The following is an 8020-nucleotide window of genomic DNA, read 5'->3' as shown; positions in this document are numbered from 1 at the left end:
GTTATTTGTGATTTATTATATTTGTTGATAACTTTATTTTAAGAAGATTATTTTACTAAAGGTAATTAAATGGAGTTTCATGATAATTAGAGTTTAAATTAATTAGAATTTTTATATAAACTTTATTAGATATTTGGTATGATTGAAATTATAATTTTGGTAATTGAAAAATAAGAAAGAATTGTAAAATTTAATTTAAATAAATTTTATTTTTAATGAATTATGTTATTAATTTGAACTCCTAGAAATTAATTTATTAGAAATGATTAGTTTGATTTTTATAAATGCTTTAAGTTTACGTCAATTAATATTTATGTACCATTTTATTATAATTAATTATTTTATAAATTGGAATTAAAGTTTCAGAGATAGAAAAATAATAGATATTTGTATGATTTAATCTAGAAAATTGATATTTGAATTTAAATTGTACTTTACAAAATATAATTAACTTGTTCATTTTATAATGTAAATTAGAAATAATTGATTGCACTTAGCCATATGTTGATAAATAATGTTCCTAAATATTTTTAATAGAGTATATTTGATTCTAAAATTACTCTACTATTCAATTTTATCAAAATATCTATTCATAACTATCCATATTCTTTTATAAAATCCTAATTTCTAACCCCAAATTCTCAAATTGAATCAGAAACCCTAATTCCTAATTTCAAACCCTAACCCTTCCACCCTCACCATCCCTCAGCTGTACCCCACCCCCTTCCTAAACACAACACGCATAAACAAAAAAAAAAGAAGAAACAGAGAAATGAAAAAGGGAGAATAGAGGGCTTGGAATCGGAGAGGAGGGAGACGCCGTCGTCACCTCCGTCGGGTGTCGCCACCGGTCATTGCTGCTGAGCCGTCGTCGGAAACGGAACCGCGGAGAGAGAGAGCCGTCTAGCCGCCTTGCTAAAGCCGTCGTTTCTGCGCCGTCGCCGTCGTCAGCCCCGCGAGCTGCTACCCGCGTCACTGCCGTCGAAGCTCTGCGACGCTGCCGCCATTTCGCGAGGAGAGGACGTTCGCAGAAGGAGCCAGAGGAGGGAGACGAGCCCGAGCCAAGAGCAGGAGGAGGAAGGCATCGCTGTGCCTCCCGTCGCGGTCGCCCTCACTGCGCCGCCGTCGTCCTCATCACAGAGCCAGCCGCCGCCACTTATAGCAAAGCCAGAGAGATAGAACTCGCGAATAGAGGAGGAAGATGTCTTCTGTCATCAACGCCACGTCTCTTCACCGCTACTGCGGTTGATGGAAGTCGCTGCCGTCGCCAAACCACCGCGCCACCGTAGTTGTCTCCGAGAAGTTCGTTGGAACTTGCTGAGGTCTGAAGCAATTCATCCATGTCAGTGCTCATTTTTATCCCCTGTTCTGTCTCTGCCTTTGGGTTCTGCGAGTTGTCGGAGCCCTCCGTCACTGGGAACCAACATTCGAGCTGCCCAGGAAACCACCATTAGAACCACTACTATTTTGGTAAGCTTACCCTGTTTTTGAGTCTTCCTTGTCGCCCAATTTGTCTCTACTATGAAGCCTGTCATTGAGACTGTTTGTATTAAACAAAATTATCACTGTGAGTTACTCTGCACCACCGCAGCTGCCACCGAGGTCGTTGGTGCTTGTCAAGAGTGCTATTCTGGTTCTGAATTGATTAGTTCATGCCACTACTGCTGCTGAGAAGTGATCAGAAATGCCACTGCTGTTAGTTCGGTTCAAGGAGGTTGTTGCCACTACGAATTAAAAATAAAAGAAGGCTGTGTTGTGTTTGATTATCGAATTTCGGCTAATCGAGGTAGGGGATTTATTTTAAAAGTTAATCATTTTAATTTATGAATGCCAATGTAGTTTAGTGAATAATTGCGAATAATTTATAAATATTTTGTGTGATTAACTGACTGAAATAAACTCAGTTTAAGGTTGTGAAATTTGAATTGAGTTTGGTATTAATATAATGTTTTAGTATTTCAATCAGTTTATTGAGTTTAGGTTATGGCTGAAAATGTCACTGGGTTTTGTTATTGTGAGTAATTAATTTGACAAGGTTAATTTTGGTTAATGCTGTGACTGATATTGGTTTCCTGATTTTGACTGATTTTATTGAAAATTCTGATCTTGTGTGATATTGCTGAATTGGGTGAAATGTGGTTGTGAATGGTGATTCATTTGACAATACTTGTTAAATTGAAATTTGATGAGTTAAATGTTGAAAGGTTGTCGTGTTGATATTTGATGAACTGAGTTGGATTTGTGTTTGGTTTGGGATTATTGTGATGATGGTTTAAGTTGTGGCTGTATTTTGATTATTGAGAATAAGCGTTTGCTGCTGATTATGGTAATTTGACATGTTGGAATGGCTGTGAAATTGACTTGTGACTGGTTGGGATTGGTTTTGATGCTTGTTAATGTTGATTTGTGATTAGAGTTATGCTTGAGAACTGTTAAAAGATTGAAGTTTGATTACCAAATTATTCTCTTGAAATATGATTTCTAAATTAAAACAGTTACTTTGTTAACAAGTAAATGACTTTAAATTACGAAAGGCTGATTCTTTTGGGATTACTAGTTGATTAAGTTTAATTTTGAAAGGATTCTATGATATGTGAAAAGTAAATATGAATTGATGAGATTGGAGTTGGATTGATGGATTAGTTGGAATTGTGGAGTAAGATTGACTTGTTAATTATTATGAATTGTGAATGTCTGATTGATTGAGAATTGCCCGTTTGAAAATTGTTGAGAAAAGGGCTGGTGATTTGTGGAGAAAGAGGGAACCCGTAAGGGTGGCTAAGTCCGAGTTTTAGGGGAGGTGCTGCCGAAATTTTATAAAATCTGAGGTTTTATTTGAAAAGTTATTTTAGAAGATTTGGATTTGGAAAATGATATTATTTAAGTTTTATTTAGTTAAGAAAAGAATTATTCTACTTTGAAGTCGATTTACCAAGAAAAGGTTTATACTTTCAAAATAAATTATTTAAGAAAGAAACCATGTTTTGAGATTGAATTAATATGAAAAGAATTATGTTTTAGGTTTAAAATAAAGGATTGTTGTTTAGAAGTTTAATGAATTTATAATATTTGAATTTGAATAGTCAAGAGAGATGATTTTTTAATCTTTGGAAAATTAGTAAACTTGAGAAAGTTTTATTTGATTACTTCTAATGAAAGGTTATGTTTTGAAAAGTGTTTAATAAATTTAAAATAAATAATTTTCTTGAGTCTTTGATAGAGAACTAAGCTGAAAAATAGTTAAGTTGGCTTGAGTCAAGATTGCTAAAGTAGAGATTATGACTGGTTTGATGGTTAAGATTTTTATGGATAAATGCCTGAGAAAGTTGATGAGATATTTTGGAGGAAAAATAATTTCTCCCAAAACACCCAAAACTAACCGGCAAGTGCACCAGGTCGTATCAAGTAATAAAAACTCACGGGAGTGAGGTCGATCCCACAGGGATTGAAGGATTGAGCAATTTTAGTTTAGTGGTTGATTTAGTCAAGCGAATCGAGTGTTGGTTGGGTGATTTGTGACTTGCAGAATGTAAATTGCATGAAAGTAAAGAGTGCAGGGAATTAAATTGCTGAAACTTAAAGAACAAGAAATTAAATGGCAGAAACTTAAAGTGCAAGAAATGTAAATTGCGAAATCTTAAAGTGCAAGGAATGTAAATTGCTTGAAATGTAAAGGGGATTGGGATGTGGATTTGCAGAAATTAAACAAAGAAAAACTAAATTGCATCAAACAGAAGAGGGAAAGGGAATTGGGATTGAACCGAATCTTGAAGCAATAAAGTGAATTAATAGAAAAAGCAATAAACAGGGAATTGAAATGAGAAATTCAGATCTTAGGACCCAGAGACTAGAAAACCAAGTCTAGATCTCAATGCCTTCCTAGATCCAACAAGAACAATAGCAACGAAATTGTAAATTGCAAAGAAAATAGATGAAGAGCAATGAACCGGAAATGAAATTCAATTAAACAGTAAATAAACAGAGAGATCCAAGATTGAGATTGAAACAGAATTTCTTCAATTCTCCAATCCAAGATCCAAGACAAATGTAAAATGAAATTGAAAGCAATGAAAGCAAGAAATTAAAGTTCACTCAAGTTCAAAAGCTCTCCGAAAACTATTATGAAAATTCTAAAAGGAAAGCTCCAAAGGAAAAGCTCTCCAGGAAAGCTCCGCAAATAACTTGAATCCTATCCTATTTATATACTTTCAAGAATGATCTTCAAGCCTTGAGTTGGGCCTTTGTTCTTGGTGGAATTGGGTTGAAAGAGGCCTTGGTTGATTGCTCTTGAAGTTTGAAGAAGAACCAAAGTGAACCAATTGAACCGGTTTTGAAGTTAGCCAAAGTTGGACCAAAAGTTTGAGCGCTCCAACTTTTCATAGCAGCAAACATAATTTACTGGTATGGACGTTGGTGCCAATGTTAGGGGTCTAACTTTGACCCTAACGTTGGCCTCCCTTATGCACATTTATGGCACCAACTTTGTCCTCTTGTCATGTTGCCAATTTTATGCCCAATATAGACTATCATATATGGTTGGAAAGCTCTGAATGTCAGCTTTCTAACCCACTTGGAATCACTTCAATTGGACATCTACAACTCAAGTTATGATCATTTGAAGAGGGCATGGTCGCTGGCTTTGGTGTGCAGCGTTTGAGGTGACGTTAGCCCTCAAACGTTGGCGAAAACGCCAGTTCTGGAGGCTCAAACGTATTGTCCACCCCATACTATTATATATTGTTGGAAAGCCCTGGATGTCTACTTTCCAATGCCGTTGGGAGCATATCAATTGGAGCTCTACAGCTCGAGTTATACTCCATCGAAGGTGCAGAGGTCATATGGTTGGTTCAATCAAGGGAAACATGAAAATCTACTCAATTAGCTTGCTTGTAGCTCAAGAAAGTGCATAATTCTAATGAAAACAAAAGAAAAAGACTAGCTAAAATAGGTTAGGATGACTTGTCATCACAACACCAAACTTAAACCTTGCTTGTCCCCAAGCAAGCAGTAAAACATAAGGAAAATTACTAGAAGCAGAGAAGTGTATAAGCCTTTTATTAGAAGACATTGAATACTGGTAAATGGGATTTTTATGCATGGTATCTTAGGGATTTTTTTATTCTGGGGCTGAGACATCAACATTCCTTTGGATCCTTACTTGAATTACACAAAAAATGAGACTTGTTATTGCTTGGGATTTTTTTTCTTTCTTGGCTGAGGCTTAATGCTATGTGGTAAGGCAGCTTTTTAGAGTAAGCTTTCAGCCAACATTCCCGCCCCAGTTGGTTCAAGATGCTAGGTGTTGAAACACCCCTATGGGCTTACTTGCTCAAGCCTCTCCTTAGCACACACACATCACAGGCATTTAGCTTGTTTTGTTCATCTCTATTTATTCTTTAGAAATTGATGCCCAGCACCTCTTTGGGTTACTAAATGCTTTGTCTCAAAGTAGCTCTTGATGGTGGACTTTCGGTTGGCAATCCCGGGTTAGTTAACCCAAGTTGCCGGGTGATGAAGCCCCCCTTAGAACCTAGTTATCCAAGCTTATCTTTGTACAAGAACATCACAGGCATTTATCCAAATTTGCAGCCATTGGTGCCTAGCCTTGTGTATTTCTTTTTGCTTCTTTCTTTTGCATTTTCTTTCTTTTATTTTGGACCTTTTTCATTTGTCAAGTCTCATGAAATGTAACTCAAGTTTATATCACAAAGTCATGCCAGCATTCAGCCTTATTTATAAATCACCTAATGAACCAGCACATACCACCACATAATCTTATTTTGTCTCATATCATACCAGACTTTTACTCTTTCTCTATTTCACAGTTATTTTTCTTTTATTCAAGCATGAGGAACAAAGCATATAATTCAAGTAAGATGAAAGTGAATCAAGCACTTAGACTAGTAAGCCATAACAACATGAAAACAAACAAACTTGCAGACAGTAAATGAATCTAGAAAGATACTAATCAACAGGGGACATTTGCACTTTCAATTAACATATTTGAACTAGAATCAGTCAGAGAACAATACAACCTCTTGGAGTCTATTTGTTTCATCTGTGTCATCATTATTGTTGGGTTCCATTTCCTTCCTCTGTCCATGATGATGTACCTTTTCCTCCAAGAGATTGAATGACTCCCTACAAAAGATCTTGAAAGTTGCTTGTTCCCCAAGCACTTGAGAGGTAGTTAGCATGCATGTATGCTTGTGATTCTGTGAACCTAAGTTGGTGTGGGAACACCAAACTTAGTTCCTTGCCTACTTCTATATGTAGCAAAATAAATACATGCATGAAACATCAAGTACTTTTATTAAGGAAATAAACTATGGACTAGAAAACAAACTATGAACTAGAAAACAACTAAAAACTAGAAACATGACAATTGTTAAGCAGTTTCTCTGATGGTTTGGGGCCGATACTGATCATGCTGAGGGTGCAATGTGTTCTTAATGAAATTTTTGGTGGAACACCAAACTTAGCATCCAACATTCACCCCTTAATTATTTTGGTGTGTAAATTGAAATTACTCATATCAGAGATGAGAATTTCTTAGTGAGGCAAAAACTCAAACACCTTGGTTTCAATCTATAACAGAGAACAAAAATAAAGAAAATGCTTGATCTAGACCACCACCTCACTTAATCATTGTCAATCTAATCAATCCTCGGCAACGGCGCCAAAAACTTGATGGGATATTTTGGAGGAAAAATAATTTCTCCCAAAACACCCAAAACTAACCGGCAAGTGCACCGGGTCGTATCAAGTAATAAAAACTCACGGGAGTGAGGTCGATCCCACAAGGATTGAAGGATTGAGCAATTTTAGTTTAGTGGTTGATTTAGTCAAGCGAATCGAGTGTTGGTTGGGTGATTTGTGACTTGCAGAATGTAAATTGCATGAAAGTAAAGAGTGCAGGGAATTAAATTGCTGAAACTTAAAGAACAAGAAATTAAATGGCAGAAACTTAAAGTGCAAGAAATGTAAATTGTGAAATCTTAAAGTGCAAGGAATGTAAATTGCTTGAAATGTAAAGGGGATTGGGATGTGGATTTGCAGAAATTAAACAAAGAAAAACTAAATTGCATCAAACAGAAGAGGGAAAGGGAATTGGGATTGAACCGGATCTTGAAGCAATAAAGTGAATTAACAGAAAAAGCAATAAACAGGGAATTGAAATGAGAATTTCAGATCTCAGGACCCAGAGACTAGAAAACCAAGTCTAGATCTCAATGCCTTCCTAGATCCAACAAGAACAATAGCAACGAAATTGTAAATTGCAAAGAAAATAGATGAAGAGCAATGAACCGAAAATGAAATTCAATTAAACAGTAAATAAACAAAGAGATCCAAGATTGAGATTGAAACAGAATTTCTTCAATTCTCCAATCCAAGATCCAAGACAAATGTAAAATGAAATTGAAAGCAATGAAAGCAAGAAATTAAAGTTCACTCAAGTTCAAAAGCTCTCCGAAAACTATTATGAAAATTCTAAAAGGAAAGCTCCAAAGGAAAAGCTCTCCAGGAAAGCTCCGCAAATAACTTGAATCCTATCCTATTTATATACTTTCAAGAATGATCTTCAAGCCTTGAGTTAGGCCTTTGTTCTTGGTGGAATTGGGTTGAAAGAGGCCTTGGTTGATTGCTCTTGAAGTTTGAAGAAGAACCAAAGTGAACCAATTGAACCGGTTTTGAAGTTAGCCAAAGTTGGACCAAAAGTTTGAGCCTCCAACTTTTCATAGCAGCAAACATAATTTACTGGTATGGACGTTGGTGCCAACGTTAGGGGTCTAACTTTGACCCTAACGTTGGCCTCCCTTATGCACATTTATGGCGCCAACTTTGTCCTCTTGTCATGTTGCCAATTTTATGCCCAATATAGACTATCATATATGGTTGGAAAGCTCTGAATGTCAGCTTTCTAACCCACTTAGAATCACTTCAATTGGACATCTACAACTCAAGTTATGATCATTTGAAGAGGGCATGGTCGCTGGCTTTGGTGTGCAGCGTTTGAGGT

General features: G+C 36.2%; 1 long non-coding RNA gene across 1 annotated transcript in view; it reads left to right on the top strand.

The window, feature by feature from the left end:
- LOC110271572 overlaps positions 1308-8020 on the top strand; it is a 9017-nt gene continuing 2304 nt past the window's right edge. The window contains exons 1-2 of the long non-coding RNA XR_002362181.1: positions 1308-1470; positions 1592-1786. This is a non-coding gene — a long non-coding RNA (uncharacterized LOC110271572). The remainder of the gene's footprint in view (positions 1471-1591; positions 1787-8020) is intronic.

Source organism: Arachis ipaensis, chromosome B01 (assembly GCF_000816755.2).
Source record: "Arachis ipaensis cultivar K30076 chromosome B01, Araip1.1, whole genome shotgun sequence".
NCBI lineage: Eukaryota > Viridiplantae > Streptophyta > Magnoliopsida > Fabales > Fabaceae > Arachis > Arachis ipaensis.
Note: the sequence above shows the minus strand (reverse complement) of the source record. Positions and strands in the feature narration are given on the sequence as shown.